This window comes from Sturnira hondurensis, unplaced genomic scaffold (assembly GCF_014824575.4).
Source record: "Sturnira hondurensis isolate 20B ecotype Veracruz unplaced genomic scaffold, ASM1482457v3 Scaffold0010428, whole genome shotgun sequence".
In the NCBI taxonomy this organism is placed as follows: Eukaryota; Metazoa; Chordata; class Mammalia; order Chiroptera; family Phyllostomidae; genus Sturnira; species Sturnira hondurensis.
The window spans coordinates 3118858-3138164 of NW_028083059.1; the positions used below are offsets into that span (position 1 = coordinate 3118858).

Here is a 19307-nt window from a genome sequence, read left to right on the forward strand (position 1 = left end):
TGGAGCAACAAATCTGCATCCAGTTTTGCACTAAGCTGGAACATTCCTCCACGGAAACTATTCAGATGATTCAGAAGGCTGAAGCAATGGGTAACTGGTGACTGGCCATTTCATCATGATAATGTTCCCACTCATGCCTCACATCTTGTGCAGAGCTTTTGGTGAAACATTGGATCACCAAGGGTGTGTTAGCCCTCTACACCTGTGATTTCTGGCTTTTCCCAAAATTAAAATCACCTTTGAAAGGGAAGAGCTTTCAGACCATTGATGAGATTCAGGAAAAAAATGACAGGACAGCTGATGGTGAGTGGGAGAACTGTGTGAGGTCCCAGTAGGCACCCAGGGTGCCTACTTTGAAGGGGATTGAGGCGTCATTGTCCTATGCACAATGTTTCTTGTAGCTTGTGTCTTCTTTAATAAATGTCTCTATTTTTCATATACATGGCTGGATACTTTCTGAAGAAGCCTTAACCAACTGTCAGTTGTAATCCATCACTTACTAGGCACTGTAGATGAAGTAAAAATTAACACCCTATACGAACCAGAGGATCGCGGTTCGATTCCCAGTCAGGGCACATGCCTGGGTTGCAGGCCAGTTCCCGGCAGGGGACACACGATACATTGTGTGTCCTTCACAGAGGCAACCATACACTGATATTTCTCTCCCTCTCTCCTTCCCTTCCCCTCTAAAGATAAACAAAATATTTTAAAAAATAAAATAAAATAAAATAAAATAAAATTAGCACCCTATAGTTAATTATCAAAGAAGTGTCTATTTATATGGTAAGAAAAGATGGGACTAAATGAAGAGTAAAGATGATTCTAAAACCATCTATGGAAGTCACCACAGACCAGTAACTACAACTGTCTATTGTTGCTCCTTGAAGGCTACCACACCAGCCTTCTTCCCTCGAAGACTCTGAAGTCAAAAATAAAATCTAGGCATGAGAGTTGGAGTGGCCATTCACTGGGCACAGTCTTCCCAGCAGTTTTTCTGAAACATAGGTCCACAGGGTGTTTTCTGCAGGGCAAATCCTCCAAGAGGATTGTGACATTTTATGTTTTCAGTTCAGTGACCTAGAAGTATTAATGTAAGCATATTCTGAACTGTTTTTTAATCAAGCATTGACACTTGATTTCGGTGCCTGTTTTATAACACTGTTCATGATCCCATTGACTCCAAGTAGAAATACTTTAATGTCAGAAAGAGAAAACAAGTGGACTAACTAAGTAAACAGTATGCCCCAGCCAAGTGAGACCAAGTGATGTGTAACATTGTTCAAAGTAAGTTTTCCTGCCTGGCTGGTATGACTCAATGGATTGAGCATGGGCTGTGAACCAAAGGGTCACTGGCTCAATTCTCAGTCAGGGCACGTGCTGGGGTTGCAGACCAGGTCCCCAGTGGGGGACACGTAAGAGGCAACCACACATTGATGTTTCTCTTCCTCTCTTCTCTTCCACTCTCTCTAAAAATAAGTAAATGAATTCTTTAAAAATAAGTTTTTTCTGGTATTCCCATAAAAAGAGTGGGAGAATCGAGCCATTACCTGGCATGTGGGTGGACATGCTGAACTCAGAAGAACCCCAGCTCCACTGGACAATGTCACAGGCAAATGGCAAAGCCAACACAGAGTATGGTAGCGACTAGATTTTGATTGTATCAAAAAGAAAGTGACTTTTTTGGCTTTTGATGAAATCAACAAAGTAAGATGCGATGAAAAGACCTCAGGTGCACCAATTGTAGTTGTCAATACTGTGCTGATGAGAGTGTAATGATACAACTCCAAGTACAAATTGTTGAAAGGAAATGTCATCTGCTCTCATGACCTTGGTCAATAATATGTGAAACAGACCTGAAGAGCTCTTATCTTGCTGAGAAATTCATAACTGGATTTCACCCTTGTGTTTCTTGTCCTCTGTTGCCTTGGACACTGTTGAACAACCTCCAGGTTCTTGAAATGTTCTCTCTCTCTGGGTCCTACAACATGACTCTGTCTTTCTATCACCCCTAGAGCTCCTTCTCGGTTTCCTTGGAGGGCTTCTCAAATGGTCCTGTTCCTCGGGTCCTTCCTCAGCTCCCTTCTGCCCAATCACATCGTACTTGTAATTCAACCACCACAAATAGCCCAGTTGTTTCCAAATCTCAAGCTCACCTGCTCCTCTTGAGTTTGATGCTCATAACTTCCACCTGACTATTTTTAAAAACCACTGCATGCTTTCAAATGTCCAAAACAGATATCTTCCTTATAAATCTGTTTTCCCCCAGACATCCCTGTTTCAGTCAATGATATCACCCTTCCAAGTGGCAAAGCCAGAGATGGGAATCATACTTGACTTTTTGATCACCAGATGCTGTAGCTTTTACGTCATACATATAACCGACATTATGCCTCCTTGAGATGTGTGGCCTTAAGGCAGGTGGGTCCCTGGATCTGGAGCAGCTGGTCTTAGCAGCTGGTCTGAACAGCCTGTTTTGGGCTTGGCTAAGGCAAAGGGCTCCGTGTCTCTACAGCAAACTGGGCAATGGAATGTGAAAGTTGCTGTAGAGGAGGTGGCCAACTCTGCAAAAGGACCAAAGATTTCCCTGGTAAGTCAGAAATCCTGACTCCTCCTCTTTGGGGTTCAAGTTAGAATAAGCCTTATGATGTGCTGGGATGGTCCTAACTAAGCTGAGTGGTCAGAAGTGGACACTGGTGGACCTCAGGAAGAAATTCACCAGGATAGTGGTGATGGTGATGGAGTGAAAGCTTGGGGCTCGTAAGCCAGGCCCAAGACCAGGGTGGATCGTTGTTGGGACCTCTCTGCCTGGTTTCAGGAGTTGTAACTGCCTCCCATGGCTAAGGCTGAGTGAGCGACCTCTGGAATGCGAGCCACTAAGGAGACAAAGCTTGTCTCTGGCAGCAATGCTGCTTCTGTTTCATCCCCTGTTCCCAGTGCTATCATGTCTTGGTAGTTTCACTTTCATCCATGGGACGGGGGTACTTGCGAGCACAGTTGCCCCTGCAGATCGTGTCTTAGGGAAGGCCAGTTAGGAACAAAGCCATGATGTTGCACTTTGCCCTGACCAACCACCTTGAGGTTCCTTAATAGAAATAGTGAATTAAGTGTAAATGGAAATATCTGTTAGTAGATTTGTAATTGGGAACCCATTCTCCTGTGGTGTGGAGTGACCCGTGCTAACCAGGATTCACTGACCTCCCTCCAGTCTGCGCAGCTGTCAATAGCGGGCGGGCCCTCACCCCTTTGACCCGAGATCAGAACTTCCTCTTTTCCATACCATTCTCTCCAGAGTATATTTTGGACCTCCACGCAGTCAAATCAGACTTCTCAACCACCTTTCTGCACAACAGAAGTACACAGTACTGATGCTCGGACGAGGTGAGCACCTAAGGGATCTACTTTTCAAGGAAAGGAGAGCCCAGAGGGTGATGAATGGGCATCTCACCATCAGAATGAAAGCTCAGATTTGATTTATTTGTGTAATGCCTTCCATATGACTTTATTTGCTATCACAGCAAGAGAAGCAGGCTGTATGTGAACAGGATCTGACACTTGGTGTCTGGATCTGACACTTGGTGGGGCTTCAGTAATGGCGGGGTTTGGACCTAAGTCTTGCTGGACCAGTCACATCCCGCAGTGTTAGAGAAATTACAAAGAGCCTGGCCACTGCTTCAAATTGATACTTCTTTTTGAGACCATAGAGAGCAACTTTCTTCTCTTAAAAGGAGCCAGTCCCACTTTTAATGGGGCTGAATGTGGGAGCAGGGAGAGGCATAAAGTCAGACGAGTTAGTTAAATTCACGTGCATGTGGCTCCACAAACACGGGCCGGGTTTAGAGGGCCTGCCCTCTTTCCAGCTTTAGCTTCTTACCCCACCCTCCATTGTCTCTCTGTTCTGTGGATTTGCCCCTGAGCAACAAAGCATGACTGTCTTTCCATAGACAAAGGGTCGCATTATTCTATTCCCTGAAACACTCCAATGGCTTCCCCACTGAATTCTGAACAAAATGCGGTTTTCTTGCCATAGCCTCATGGGCCCCAATGATCTGGCTACCACCATCTCTGCACCCCTGAATTTCCTCCCACTATCACGCTCACCACACTTCGTTATTTTTTATTTCTTTTTAATTAAAAAAATTTTATTTTAGGGAGAGAGAGAAGCAACAATTGGTTTTTCCACCCATTCATGTATTCATTGGTTGATTCTTGTATGTGCCCTGACTGGGGATCAAACCTGCAACTTTGGTATATCAGGTCAATGCTTTAACTAACTGAGCTACCTGGCCAGGGCACACCACACTTCTTTAGGTGATGGCTTCCTTTAGGTGTAAACTTAAATGTCACCTTAGAGAAGCACCCTTTGAGTATCCTACCAAACTTGGAAAGTGGGTTCTCTTCTACTACTCTCCAGCTCAACTGCTTCTCATTTGACTTCTGTTCACACTTCACATTCTATATAGAGATTTTACATGTTTGTTTAGTTTTTTTAGTCACCTGTTCCCTGGGCTAGAATCGTAAGCCCCATGCACACAGGACCATGGCTAACTCGTTCGAGATTATGTCCACATCCACGACAGTGGCTGGAACACTGTTAACCTTTGTTGAAGGAATAAAATGAGATGCTTTTGTTCAGTGCTCCCAAAATATGGAATTGTAGACTAAATTTGTCCTTGGGAACCACAGGGAATAAATATCTGACATATTTATTTTTCTAAGAGACTGAGTTTATGAGACCTGCATTGTCATGCTGAATCACTTAAAATGTTCAGCAAATTATAGTTACAAAATATTCAAATATAATATGTAATAATAAGCAAAATTAAAAGTTGTTTTTATTAAAATAGAGTTAATTAGGTTTTCTTTTAATAGAAACATGAAGAAAAACTATATAAGTTGTAGCATTTCTTTCAAAATGAAACTGCAATCAATACTTGAATTTCCAAGCTCTGGACTCCATAAACAGTTTTTTAGGTGGTAGATTATAATATTTTATACACCATCATTTATTGTTTATGTTTCTATTCTTTAAAAATGGTGAGACCTGTGGCACTTAATAAAATGGGAAACCTTGCTGTATTGACAGAAAGCATCCTCGGCCCTGAGAAGCTTCATTTATAAACAAACTTTCTAGGAATACATTTGAGAAGGTAGGGGAAATATTTCACATAGTTGAGAACGTGAATTTTTTTAAGCATTTCAAGTTTAGGTGACATTTTACCAATTTCCTAAAAGATGAATTACTTAACTTCCTGCCCATTAAAGTTTGAGGTCAGGGTTCCTGAGATTTATGTTTCCTCTTAAATAGCAAGAGAGAAATGGGACGCTTAGAGCCAGGCAAACACATAGGTCAGAGAAGGTGGTTCATTCACCTACTTTCATCATCTACTATCAGAGTCCAATTCCTTTTAATTTTTTCCAGGTGTATTACCACTGCTCTTTACTGAACCTAGAAAAAAGAAAGTTCGGTGATCAAAGCAGGTGTACAGCACAGCCCTGCAAATATATATATTTCTAAAAGAAGAGGGCATTTCTATGAAGATACAGGGTATCCCCCTCAAGTCTTAGTGCAATTTTAGCTTATGCATTTGTAAAAGTACAAATGCCATAAACCCATGAAACATCATTTGAAGTCCAAACTTCTCTTAAGCTTATCCAGTCCTTCACATTTCAAATATTAAGCTTTCAATTTTAATTTCTTTATTCTTTTAAACAATGCCCATGTATTTTTAAAAAGATTTTATTTATTTATCTTTAGAGGGGAAGGGAAGGAGAGAGGGAGAGAAATATCAATGTATGGTTGCCCCTTGTGCGTCCCCTGCTGGGAACCGGGAACTGGCCAGCAACCCAGGCATGTGCCCTGACTGGGAATCGAACCGCGATCGTGTGGTTCATAGGCCCGCACTCAATCCACTGAGCGACACCAGCCAGGGCTCAATTTTAATTTCTTGCCTCAGCACCCACTCGAAGATGGTGGAGAATGACTGAAACAAAAAGTTAAAATTTAAAATTTAATTTTTTGTTTCAGACCATGTCTGCCATCTTTAAAGTGCTGAACAAAAACCCAAGATCAACAGCCCAGCATCCAAAGTCTACAAAGCTAAAGAAGTTCAAGAGACATTTCACTAAACTTTCGCACAACATTCTGCAAGTCCACAGCATCTGCAGTGGCATCCCAGGGGCCCAAACACAGGGCGTTGAAGCTTACAGCTGCCCCAAGACTCACAGAACACCCTCGATTCCATTACCTGCTTGTTATCCCAGACCACCATGCTGGCTGGAATTATGAAAATAACTTTCGATACATTTATTTAACAAAAAATTATCAGAAAATGAGAAGCATCATTATAGTTCTTAAGATATGCAGCGTAGACCCCGTAGAAGTAGATAATCAATGGCTGACACTTTCTCTTATCTTCCCAAACATGCTAATATGCCAAGTAGTGCTTGCAAAGAAGTTGAAGGCAAGTGTTTTTAGCAGCTTTTTGGTTTAAACAACTGCCAGTGACAACTAGCAGAGTCAATGGTGCAGCAGGAAGAATCCTTCAATGCCTAGCCATGCCGCAGTCCGCTCCTAAGTGACTTTCTGAGTTGTTCAGGGCCCCACATTTTGATGGTCGTACTGCAGTGAGTCTAAAGGAATATGCAGTGATGTTGGGAAGGGGGCTTCAGAAAAACAGGAAAGACATAAAAGTCATATAGTGTTTCCAAAGTCTTAAACTTTAAACTTCAATGAAAAAACCTCACATAGTTGACAGCTATCAGCCTGTATCTGTGTGTGAGTTGGGAGTTTTGTTGTGGCACCGTGTTTTGCAATTCTAATGTTAAAAAGGACAAGGAGTGGGTTGCATGGACAAGGTCCCATTCTTTCCTATAAGCATAGTCCTTGCCATCTGTGAGTCTGCTGAATTCAGTGTCTGTCTTTTAGATGAAAGTATTAACTTTGCTGGCTTTGATAACTTTGCAGGAGGGGTGATGTTTCTCCAGTTCTTGTGGATGAGGGGCTCATGATGTTATAAGCTCTCATGTGTCCCTCAAGACAGGATGGCAGTAGAGTGCTGAGAGACCCCTCACAGCAGCTCTGCAAAGGTCTTTGTATGTCTTCATGTAGTCTAGAAATGGCCACTAGATTCTGTGCTTTGTCTTTGCTAGGAGGAGCAAATAGAAAACTCAGGTTGTTGTCCAACCAAGTTTCAAAGGTTGAAGTACTCTTTGACATAAACACTGGCAGGAATGTTAATATTAAGCTGAAAAAGTTGTAACAGTGGAAAATTGTAATAGTGACAAATTGTAACCTACCCCACCATTCTCTTGATGTTGTTTCTGCAAGTGCTGACTTTAACTAGTATGTAGCTTGTAGATGAACAGCATATTTGTATAAGAATCCTAGGAACTGACTTCAAAAGGTATGGACCCAGACCTTTAAGCATCCCAGTTCCAGGAGATTTGCTGATCTTCATCCATGGAGCCAGGGTGATATGAAACTGGGATGTTGTGAAGCTGAGGTAACCTGAAGCCAGAATGACTAAACCAGGATGAGGCACACAGGACCAACACTTGCCTTGTCGGAATGGACTGTGCTCATTTCCACTTAGAGAACTTCGCAAACTGCCCCCACCCGTGATCTTTGCTCCTCTCTCCCTCCTTATAAAAACCTCTGCCTCTGCTAGGAGGTGGAGAAGGCCTTTGAGACACGAGTCCTCCATCTTCCAGATGGCCGGCATCTGCAAATAAACCGCATTCCTTTACATCAGCACCTGCCTCTTGAGTATTGGCTTTCATGGCAGCAGGCAGCCAGACCTGTGTTGGGTTACAGTCGGCCCCCAAAATGCCTTTCCATCCCATTCCATCCGCTGGTAGCCCACTTTCCACACTGCCTGGCTGCCCCGAAGCCTGGAAGCAAAAGAATGGCTTCCACAGCTATTCTTTCCTAGTTAGAGGGACAAATGTCCATCTGAGTGTAAGTTAAAAGCATTTTTAAGTAAACCAAAGTCACTATCACATAGTCAGCTCTGAGCTGAGGGCACTAAAAACAGTGCAAGTAAATCTGTGAATGAATTTGTCGTCAGGATCATGCTTAATGTATTCCTCTGGAAGCTTTACCGCTGTGAGTGGCTGTTATCTCTCATCAACAACACCCAAGGGTCTCTTTGCTTCTCTGTTGTGTATGTGGTGATGTGTTGCTGAGGGCACACCTTTCCCTGTGGTGCTAAGATCAGGCTGGCTGGCTGTGAAGTGTCACTGAGTGTGAGCCGTGCTCCTCAGTGAGTGGCCCTTGGGATACATGGTCTACACGGGAGTGCTTCCTCTTTTCTCACACATTCATCTGAGATTTCTCTGGGAAAAATGTGCTTTTCTAGGATGGTCAGCAGGTCTGATTTCAAAGCTAAGTCTTAGGACATCTCCCAGTCACTTGGGGGTTGCCCATGGCGACCCTCACCAGCTCTGAACTCAAACTGGGCAGTTCCAGGGAGGTGGGTGCTGGCACAGCTGCCACCATGTTCCCGGCCGTCACCTCCTAGACCTCGGACTCGGGGCTGACTGAGAAAGGAAAAGTTTTAATTCATAATGCCAGTCTAAAATGTGTAACCCTCACACTAATTCTACTTCTATCTGAAATTTTATTCTGTATCAGAAAAAAAGAGGGAAAAATGCCCAATCCACTAATAATCAAATGAACTCACATTAGGTTACTAGTAAAGTATCAGTTTCCACATTCAAAATGAGCCAAGATTTTGTTTTTAAGATAAAATTCATTTGGCCAGCCTAGGTGAAATGAACAAACTGCCATAGACTGATAGTAAAAAGTCGATTGGTAACAAAGTGTTCAGAATCCTAATTCAACATGCATAAAGTCATTAACAGTTTGAGGATAATTCATCTACTCAGCAAGTCACACTGATAAATAATAATAAATTGATATGGAAATTTAGCTACTTGGATTTGCATAAGGTTGTTTATAATTTGAATATATAACACTAAATATGTAGCACTCTGTAGCTATGTAATCGTATGTATAAAGCAACAGAGGATGTCTAGGAAGGCAGTTGTACTTTATTTTTGCAGGATATTTAATTACATGAGAAAGTTTTCATGCTATAACATAAGTGGAAAAAACAGAAATACAAAGTATATAGTATATCCCAACTATGTTAAACATATGTATACATATTAATGCATAGAAGAAGGCCACAAAGTAACATACAACTGTTAATAGCAATTCTGTCTGAGTGGTGGCATTTCTAACAATTTTTTTTAAAGATTTTATTTATTTTATCTTTAGAGGGGAAGGAGAGAGGGAGAGAAACATCAATGTATGGTTGCCTTTCATGTGTCCCCTGCTGGGAGTTGGCCTGCAGGGAACTGGCCTGCAACCCAGGCATGTGCCCTGACTGGGAATCGAACCGTGATGGTGTGGTTCGCAGGCCTGCGCTCAATCCACTGAGCTACGCCAGCCAGGGCTCTAACAATTTTTATTCATGTATTAAATACCATAAAGGCATTTTCTGTATTCTCCACACTTTCAAAAGTAAACATGCATTTATTTATAATCACAAAAAAGTATTTAGAAAGAAATGAGAGAGGAAAGTGATAGAACAATCATACACAAAATTATTCACATTTTTACAAAGTATTGGGGGAAAAACCCTCAGAACGCTCAAGGGTTGATTTTTTCCCCAGTGGTTCCATAAGCCTTAAATTTGAGCCAGCAACCACATGACAAATCAGCATTCTTGAATGTCTCAGGTAGCGCAAGGTAACTAGGAAGGAAACAGGCAATCGAGAGCCCTTTTTCTAGAAATATTTCTTGAGAATGGAGAAATGGCTGTTCTGAAATGAAAGAAGAACCTGGGTGAAATTTGGGGCTGCTGGAACCAACCTACTTAAAACCAGACTCATAAAACAGTGGAGACTCACAGACCATAGAGATCCTCTAGTCCAATCCCTGTACTTTAACCACGAGAAAACTGAAACCAAATGAAATGAGTGTTTCTTCTCGGAATGTGTTTGTCATGTAATAGTCCTGTGGTCATGGACACGTGGAAGGACCTTCCTCGGAATCCAGGCCCTGCCATGGCCCAGCTTTACTTCTCCATTTTCCTAAGGGGGAGTTTAAGAAGGCACTTGAGAAGCTTAAAGGATTTTTAAGGAGGAGCTCCGTCCAATCCATGCATATGTCCCAGGAGAGTAAAATGTACCCTCCTACACTCTCCCACCATTACTCAGCTTTTACTACTGCGTCCTCCAGACCACTGTGCTCCCAGGGTCACAAACACGGTGGGGTTGTGCCACCTCATGTCTGACACTGAAGGGGACCCATGCCTCTGGGTATCTTTTGTCAGCATTCACAAGGACCTTGACCGACTAGGCTGTGGTTTACTGTATATTCATCCCCCCGTCTCTCTCATAATACATAGATTTGTAATATGTACAAAACCTGCAGGTAATCTGAACACAATTCGAAAGTACTAGAACATTATTAAGCAGAACTCTCTATTAATGAGATTAAATTTTTTTTTCCTTCCCACTGTCTTCCCTATCTAGCGTTCTACTTCTTGCCCAGCCAGACTGGCCCCATCCATGCCTCCTCCCTCTGGCACACCCCCTCCACAGGTGTCCACTTACTCTGGTTTCTTGTGAATAATTAAGTCAACAGAATGTACTGAGGGACTTCCTGTTTCAGCTCCAATGAGTAAAGAGCTTGGAAGTCATAACTCCCATCCTCAGAGCCAAATAAGCTGACCAAGCTGAAAATTAGCACCTTACCTCGCACCCATCAGAGACCACAGACACAGGGCACAGCCATACCCACTGATCTGGACACAGGCAAATCCAAGATCTCCTGATCTGCAAAGAAGGAACTGAGCCACGTGCTGGCAGGAACAGTGAGATGGTACTTTGGATCAATTGCTGTAGGCCAGGTGTGGACTGGCAAGAGCGTGAGAAACTCCTGGGTTCCACTGCCTTGGGAGAGCTCTACAATTTTTGGTTTTGTCTGCAGAAACCTCGCAAGGTTCTCAAGATGAAGAGCCAAGAAGGATCCTCCTTTGGCTCAGGCAGAGGGAGGGAGATGTTTACTATTTTCAAATCCTCATAGAGCCTTCTCATAACAAAGGTCTCCTCTCTGAGGAAAATGACTTATCCCACCTGCTCCAGCTCTGCCCAGCCTTCCTGTCTCACTGAGGGAGGGGAAAAAAGCTAATAAATACTTGTGGAGGTCACAGCTCACAGACACAGGTGCACCAAAAAATTATATATATTTTAAGATTGTATTTATTGATTTTTAGTCAGAGGAGAAGAAAGGAGAGAGGGAGAGAAACCTCAGTGTGTGGTTGCCTCTTGCATGCCCCCTACTGGGGACTTGGCTCACAACCCAGGCGTGTGCCCTGATTGGGAATCAATCCAAAGACCCTTTGGTTTGCAGGTGGGTGCTCAATCTACTAAGCCACACCAGCCAGGGCTAAAAGACTGATACTTAATTTTAAGTTTGTGTAAGAATGCTTCCAGTCCTCTATACCTGACCACTGCCTACAGAGCTGTGAGGCACAGGCTTTGCAGCCTCTGGTAGCTGCAGCTACCACAAAGATAAATACAGCCTAAAATCCTCACCAGATTAACATAAATGTTACACTAAATACCTGTTGTCCTCAGCTCCTATTACCTGATATGTCATGTCCAGCTCTCAAAAAAAAACCCCCCAAAACCCCAAAAAACCCAAAACTGCAAAGCACACTAAACGGCTGGCAAAAACACAATCAGAAGGACATCAGGACCAGATGCAGATATGACAGAGATTTTGAAATTATTGGGCAGGCAATTTAAAATTGCTATCGTTACTATTTTAAGAGCTCTTTTGGTAAAGCAGATCATTTGCAAGAATAGATGGGTAATGTAAGTGGTGAGATGAAAATGCTAAGAAGGCATCAAAAGAAAATGCTAGACATCAGAAATACTGTAACAGAGATGAAGAATTCCTGTAACAGGCCCCACAGCAGACTGGACAAAGCTAAGGAGAGAACCAGTGCCACTGAAGACAGATCAAAATGCACTGAGTGCTGCTGTGTGACAGACATGGTGTGGGGCGCTAGTGAATGAGACAGGCTGGCCTCTGAGCTCCCAGAACGGCCTCACTCCATCCATTCAGCTTAAGTCTGCCTTTGTCCTTTCCCTCACATGGTTTCTGTCCACAGCCATCCCAGTCCCGGCCTCGATCTTTTTGAAATCTCTCAATTACTATAACACATTTACATTGGATCTTCTTACATTTCAATCATGCCCTATGCCCATGGATTCTTTGCATTGCTGTAAAAAACAAACAAACACATAGAAAAAAAAGCCTCTCAAATATAAAAGTGGCTGCTTTTTTTCTGCTTCAGTGGATGCATGTTCACATGTTGCCATTGAGATAAGTTTCAAATTCCTAAGCAAGACATGCAGCATTGACGTCTACCTACTTGCATACCTGCAACTTTTGCAACTTCTTACCTGGAATTTTATGTGCAGACATGCTGAATCCTGGTTCAGAAACTTAATGTTCTGCTTTAAGTCCCCTCCTCTTAATGAAATGTCCCTCCTCTTCCCTTCCCAGCCTTGCCCAGACCTCCAATTCATCCTCCAAGACACACTTAGAGATCAGTGACCATGATAAACTTTCTCTTCTCTCCCAACATGTCTCTGTTTATTAGAGCAATTGCCATTTTGTATCATAATCACCTGTGTTCTTGACCATTCTGCCATGGACCAGGCTGTGTGTTCTCTGAGTGTAGGGGCCGTGTCTTCACACACAATGCTATGACTTTAACATACCTTTCTGGAGGACAACGCTTAATTCATAACTCTCTACATCTCTCCATATGTGTTTTACTTCTATCTTGTGGTACACCTCACCTGCAGATAACATGGGGCATATTGTCTGTGAAGCATGAAAAGACATAATGAAAATCTCTTAAAGATAATTGTTTTTACCATCAACTTGTTTAGAACCAACATTTCTAGACACCATGTATGATAAAATCCTTCTCCCCTCAGGAATCTCTGTGCTGGTTCTATAGACCTTGAGAAGGAATATACCTGCCAAGAAGCTCCCTTGGTTAATTGGGCCCAAGTTTCTAGCCAAAATCTAGCAGCCATTGCTGACGTAGGCCCCTTGTGCACACTGCGTTTCAAGGAAAAGCCACTGACTGATCTGCCAAGCCTTCCACACTATGCTTCTTATAAAGAAGCTCCTGGTATTGTTTTAACCCACGAGTTGAGACCTGCATTGTCCAATTGAAACTGCACAGGTAGCTTTATCCTCATTTGCATCTTACTGACCACTCAGAAGGGATCCTTAATGACTAATTAGAACACAAAATTCTGACCAATCAGAACAGTTATATTTGGACCAATCAGACCATGCAAATTTGTATTCCTCATTTGCATAAAGATGGATCCATCAGGGACCAGGATGGGCAGTTTTCTGTATATAAGCAGGCCTCCCCTTTACTTGGTTTTCTCTGAAGCTGGTGTTTCCCTGGTTTGCAAGCTGTTTCTCGGAATAAAGTTTCTCCTTTTTCTGCACCCTGAATAGGGGATATTTGTTGGCATTAGATTGGTGGCAGTAAACTTCTGTTGACAGTTCTAAATAATTGCTGTGTGGTAAAAAATACATCCACAAGTTCTCTGATGTTCCTTCTTCAACAGGTGGATCCCCATCCCTCTCTCCTGAATGTGGGCTGGACTTACTTGTTTCGTTTGGTAAGGGTGAATATTAGTTCATACATGATATATTTACACAGTTGCATTCTATCTTTAAGTGGGAAATTCTTCTTTTTGTTAGTTGTTTTAGAGCTAAAGGAACCAAACAAACAAGGTAAGAGTAAAAATAAAAATAAAATTATTTTTAGTCATTACTGAAAATAATGTTTTTATAGTTAAGGAGCATGAAAACTATAATGCCACTGCTTTTATGGCATTTAAACTTGGGATTCAGAATTCTGTGAGGCAATATAAGATTTCCACTGTGTAAAGAAGACTAAATTTTCTTCACTATGGCTCTTTGTGATCTCGTCACTGGATGGGGACTGGCCCACAGCTCGTCTGCCTCAGACCAGCCTGCAGAATGTGGGTTCTTGACTTGGTGCAGGAGAGTTTTCACAACACCCGTCCAGGTGACTTGAGGGTGTGTTTATGAAAGCTGGGGACAATGAAACAAAGGAAGGGCTTAGAGTAGAAGAAGCAACAGGAGAGAGCCTACCCGGTGCTCTGCTTTGGCTCTCTAGAAACATTATAGGAAGGAAGTGAACCAGGGTGGGGCTGCTGGTAGCTCACCGGGAAGTCAGAGAAAAGGGGGCCTTGGAGACAGGGTCACAGGTAAGTCCAGGAGGACCTGCTGAGGCTTGCTCCTCACCTGGTTGTAAGACTCATGGGGACCCTGAGAGTTTCAGAGGGAGTTTTATAAAAAGTTCATGTCTAAGAAGGGGCTTGGGTATGTTACAGAGGTGTCCAAACTCCTGGTGTCTCCAGGACACATTGGAAGAAGGAGAGTTGTCTTGGGCCACACATTAAATACACTGCAACATGTAATCACACACAAAAAAATCTCTTAATGTTTTAAGTAAATTTACAATTTGTGTTGGGCTGGATTCAAGCCATCTTGGGCCTCGGGTTGGGCACCCCTGCAAGTCAGTGTTTGTCTATCTCTCTTCTGTGGGTGAGAATCTTAAGGGAGGGTTTTAGCAGAATATCCATTAGCTTTGTGGGTGTGTTTTTAATATGGTGATGTATCAGAATGAGTGAATTGGGGACTTTTGGATTTTTTTTTAGTTCATTTGTTTGCTTTATTCTTTTATCTTGGGTCTGTCTGGCTTTAACGGGGCTTTTGTTATTTGTTCCCCTGACATCATCTGTCCTTGGGTTTGGCTGGCACAAATGGCATTAATTGGGTCTCTGTCCTTTAGCTCCCGGACCAGGGTGATTGAAGCTACATACTCTCTGGTTGGGGAGGAGAGGTGTAAACCGTTTGCTCTGAACTGTCCTTGGTTAGGGGAGATAAGGTCTTGCAATTCACTAGCTGGCTAAGTTGTTTACATTGTTTGGGCTTGTTTGATTTTCTTGTCTCAGTTTCCCCATTCCTCTGGCCCAGGACTTTTCCTGGGTTTTTACTATCCATTCACATACTAGCACATAGGAGAAGAAGCAAGAAGGCCCGGTGAGTGGAGGGGAGAGAGGAGGAGAAACTTCCACTGGAGAGAGGGGTGAGCTGGCTGAGGAGGAAGCCGGAGGACAAGTCAGCTAAGGCCCTGCAGCGGCCACCACTGCCAGCAGCTGGGTAAGGAGGGCTTCAGCCCTGAAGGGGGTCTGGGCAGGACCCCAAACAGCCCCCACAGAGCTGGATTTGCAGGGCTTGAGTCATTTCATTTGGATAAGAAATTAAAAGGGAATCCTAGAAGGTTAACATATTGAGGTTGTTCAAGTAATCCCCAAGGCTTTTAGCTGACTAACTGCTACAGAATGCAAGACATAAATCTTACATGCATAATCTTACATAAATCTTACATACAAATCTTACATAAATCTTACATCTTCTTCTCATTGTGCTCTCAGCTGGTCTTTTCTCTGAATGGCAACATCCTTGGTGTCTCTTCCTCTTGTTTTCGGGGCCCTAATCATATTGGATTAGGATTCCACCCTTATGACCGCATTCAACCTTAATCCCTCCCTAAAAAGCCCTATTCCCAAATTCATTCACATTGGGAGTTAGGGCTTTAACACATGGTTTGGGGGGGGGATACAGTTCAGTTTATAATTGTATCTTATTACCTTGTATCATTTCAGCCATAAAATTTTAGAGTTGGATGGGTTATTAGAAATGTTTAAATTAAATTTTCCCTCAAAGTCAGAATCCCCAGCAAGTAGCTATTAGTTCACTGGAGAACTGAACTTTCCTAGTTGGCAAATCTGGTATACAGGATTAGTAATATATACCAGGTACAAGTAAAGGGAGTGGTGCGGGGGAGGTGGTGTATTTAGACAAGTATATTGGATTCCAAAGGAAAGTCTACCTCTAATAAAAGAAGTCTATAGGATGAAGCAATGGTAATAAAAGTAGAGACAACACAACATTAAATGCAGGGCCAAGAATGGTGAGCGTAGCCCTGAACAAAGATCCCAGGGACTGTCAAGTCCATATGCAACACTCTGGCTTCCCTAGGGATGCACCTACTATGAGATAGGCTGTGAGATAATTCAGTAGCTGAGATGTGGATAAGGAACAGAGTGTGCCGGCAGAGTTGCAGGGTGTGGAAAAGATTATATTCTGAGGAGGATGCCCGTAGACTTTCTCTTCCTAGGGTGAAAGGGCTGCTATTACTGATTACACCAAGACGGCAGGAGCACACCAAGACACTCGGATGTATGGTCACTCTAATATTGCAGGGCTATTGCCAGGGAAAGCTCGGTGGATAAGCAGGGGTGGGAGTGGGCGTTGAGAATGTATAATCATCCCTGACCTGTGGGAAGCGGTGTTACACATGAAATTCCACAACCTCTTTCTGGTCAAGCTGGGCCAATGTCAGTCTGTAGTATTCTGGCCACCAGGGAAAGACCACCACTACCCGTTCCTCTCCTTTACCTTTCACCCATTAATTTTGATTCTCTTCTCCCAGCTTTTAGGTTTTAACCTGCAATAGTCAAAGTTGGTACTTGACAATACGCTCTTGTGCGGAACTGAAATGCATCATCAAGTTCAGTGTATTGGCAGCAGATCATGCAAAGTGGCATTTCCTTGTCAGACGTAACATGGAATATGAAAAACATAGCTGGTAGAGAATGACGTTAAAGAGGAATAATCAGCTCAAGGACGACAAGAGGCAGGCAATTGTTCTCCATGTGCCTAACTATCCTCCTTAGTGGGAGCGAATGTCAAATGACTGGAAGCCAAAAGTCATAGGTAGAAAATGCTATCAGTAAAGGACACATTTTGAAAACTTGGGAGAAGAAGGCTGCTGCAGATGCACTGTAATCCTGGCCCAGGACGTGTGCGGAGAAGCTTGCTTGGAGGATTCACTTTTACAAGGGACTATGTGGAAACACACTTCCCATTTTTGCCTCTGGAAGTTGTGTGGTTGTGAAACCTGGAGCTGCTGCAGCCATCTTGTGACCATGAAGAGAGCTAGTGGAGGACGGATAAACTGCTGAAGGTCGGGGAAGAGTTCAGATCTCTGAATGCATTGTTGAGTTGCTGAACTGTTCAAAGTGGGGCAACCTTGCCTCTGGACATTTTGATTATTTCTTGAAATACAGCAGCATAGTTGGTTTACAGTTTACATCTGATAGGTTTTTAAAAGTTTGTGAAGTCTAGTTCTGCTGTTTCTTGTTTGCATTAGCTTTTTCTCATGGAGCCTCATTTCCTGACTTGCCATTTATCTTTGTACAGAGACCATTGTCCCAGAAAAATGGTGGGGCTTGACAGAGACCTGGGTTAGAGGAGCTTCCTCTGCAGAGGATTTGCCAGGTGCTTGGGGACTCTAATGATCAGGGGGCCACTAAAACCCAATACCTGGCTGGTGATTCCAGAAGGGAACCTGGCCTGTAAATCTGCTCAAGATAATGAGGGTGGGGCTGCAGTCAAGACACCTTCAGGACAGTTTCTTCTTTCTGCTTTTTCCCCAGCTGTACTCAGTCAAGCACCCAGCAACCTCCCCTGAGGACCCCTAATGTCATGGGGGAGGGCAGGTTTATTTCTGGTTCACTCTTACCTTGACAAGGGGACCCTTTGGAGTATAAGCCTACAGGAGGGACTCGAATAAGCCCCTGCCTGGGCACTGACTTCTCCCTTTTTCTCAGGAGGCTGATGACCCAAGCCCAAGAACCCTGAGCTGGTTGCAGCAGAGGCCTTGGAGTGAAGAGGCTGGATGTTGGCTGATCCCCAACATCTCAGGATTCAGACTCTCCCTCAGCTTTGGGCAGTTGCTACCAGCTTATCAGTTCTTTGATTTTTAAGGTGGTACTCTTGGTGTTTCACATAGAAAATGCTCTTTTAATGGGGAGGGTTGCTCTCCCTCTGGAGTCATTGTCATGTGAAAAAAGACATTCCTTTCTATTTCACTGGAGTCAGGGTTTTCTGCTTCCCTCAGCCACTGGGTCTGCTCTTGCTGATAGCAGTAGTCTGCCTGGCCAGGCTCTGGGTGGAGCCACAGGGTGGGGACACGGGAGACAGTGTGGGTGAGGCTGCTTTCTGGGGTGATCAAACTAGTGCCTGGTGCATGCGTCCCCACACCCAGGCGAAAATCTGCAGGAGAAAGTCTTGCACTGAACTCATGCAAGGCTAGCAAAGCGAAAAACTTTTACCCCATTCTGGTCCATGGTAGGGGGTGGGGACAGGGGAAGGCCACCACATGTGACCTTAAAGGTGAAAATGGAGGGAGAGGAAGGTGCTGTGGTGGAAAAGTCCTGTCCGTCTAGCCAGGGAAAAAGATGGGATTGGGTGGAAGCCTGGGCCTTCTGAGAGCACTGAGAAGTTTTAACACCTGGGCCAGTCCACACAGGTAACATACATGAGGTCTGTCCAGAAAGTATTCAGCCATGTAAAATGAAAAATAGAGACATTTATTGAAGAGAATGCAAGCTACAAGAAACATTGTACACAGGACAATGACACCTCAGTCCCCTTCAAAGCAGGCACCTTGGGACATCACACAGTTCTCCCAATTGCCATCAGCTGCCCCATCATATTTTCTTGAATCTCATTGACTATCTGAAATCTCTTCCCTTTCCATGGTAATTTTACTTTTGGGAAAAGCCAGAAGTCACAGGGCACCAAATCTGGGTGGTAGAGGGCCCGAGTCACCTGGATGATTTGATGGTTCACAAAAAAACTTCACAAGATGTGATCCATGAGTGGGTGTGCTATTGTGATGAGGCTGCTGGTCATCACTTGTCCATGGCTGCAGCCTCTGGAACGTCTGAATAGTGTCCATGGAGGAATGTTCAAGCTCAGTGCAAAACTGGATGCAGATTCATTGCTCTCCTCGCTCAGTCATTTTGGATAGGGTGGCCACACAGTACACATGCTCACTCAGTGGTGTCTACCGCCCCCACTGACTAGTGCAGTGAAGTCTTCATTGTTCACACACGCACATTCCAGCCTACCCTCTTTGGCTGCCTGATGACATACATGTCAAGCAAACTGTTCTTGTTATATTAACAAGGGTTGGACTTTTTCCAGACAGACTTCATAAACCAAGGGGAAGGAGGAGATGCACTCTTTTGCCCATCTCACAAACATGTTGGCCGGTGCATCTGCAGGACTTTATAGCCTTGAAAGTCCC

The 19307-nt window shown here is 43.6% G+C and overlaps 1 pseudogene; it reads right to left on the reverse strand.

Moving 5' to 3' along the window:
* Positions 1-7775: 7775 nt before the first annotated feature.
* Positions 7776-11671, reverse strand: LOC118995716 (cyclin-Y-like protein 1; annotated as a pseudogene).
* Between the last annotated feature and the right edge of the window lie 7636 nt (positions 11672-19307).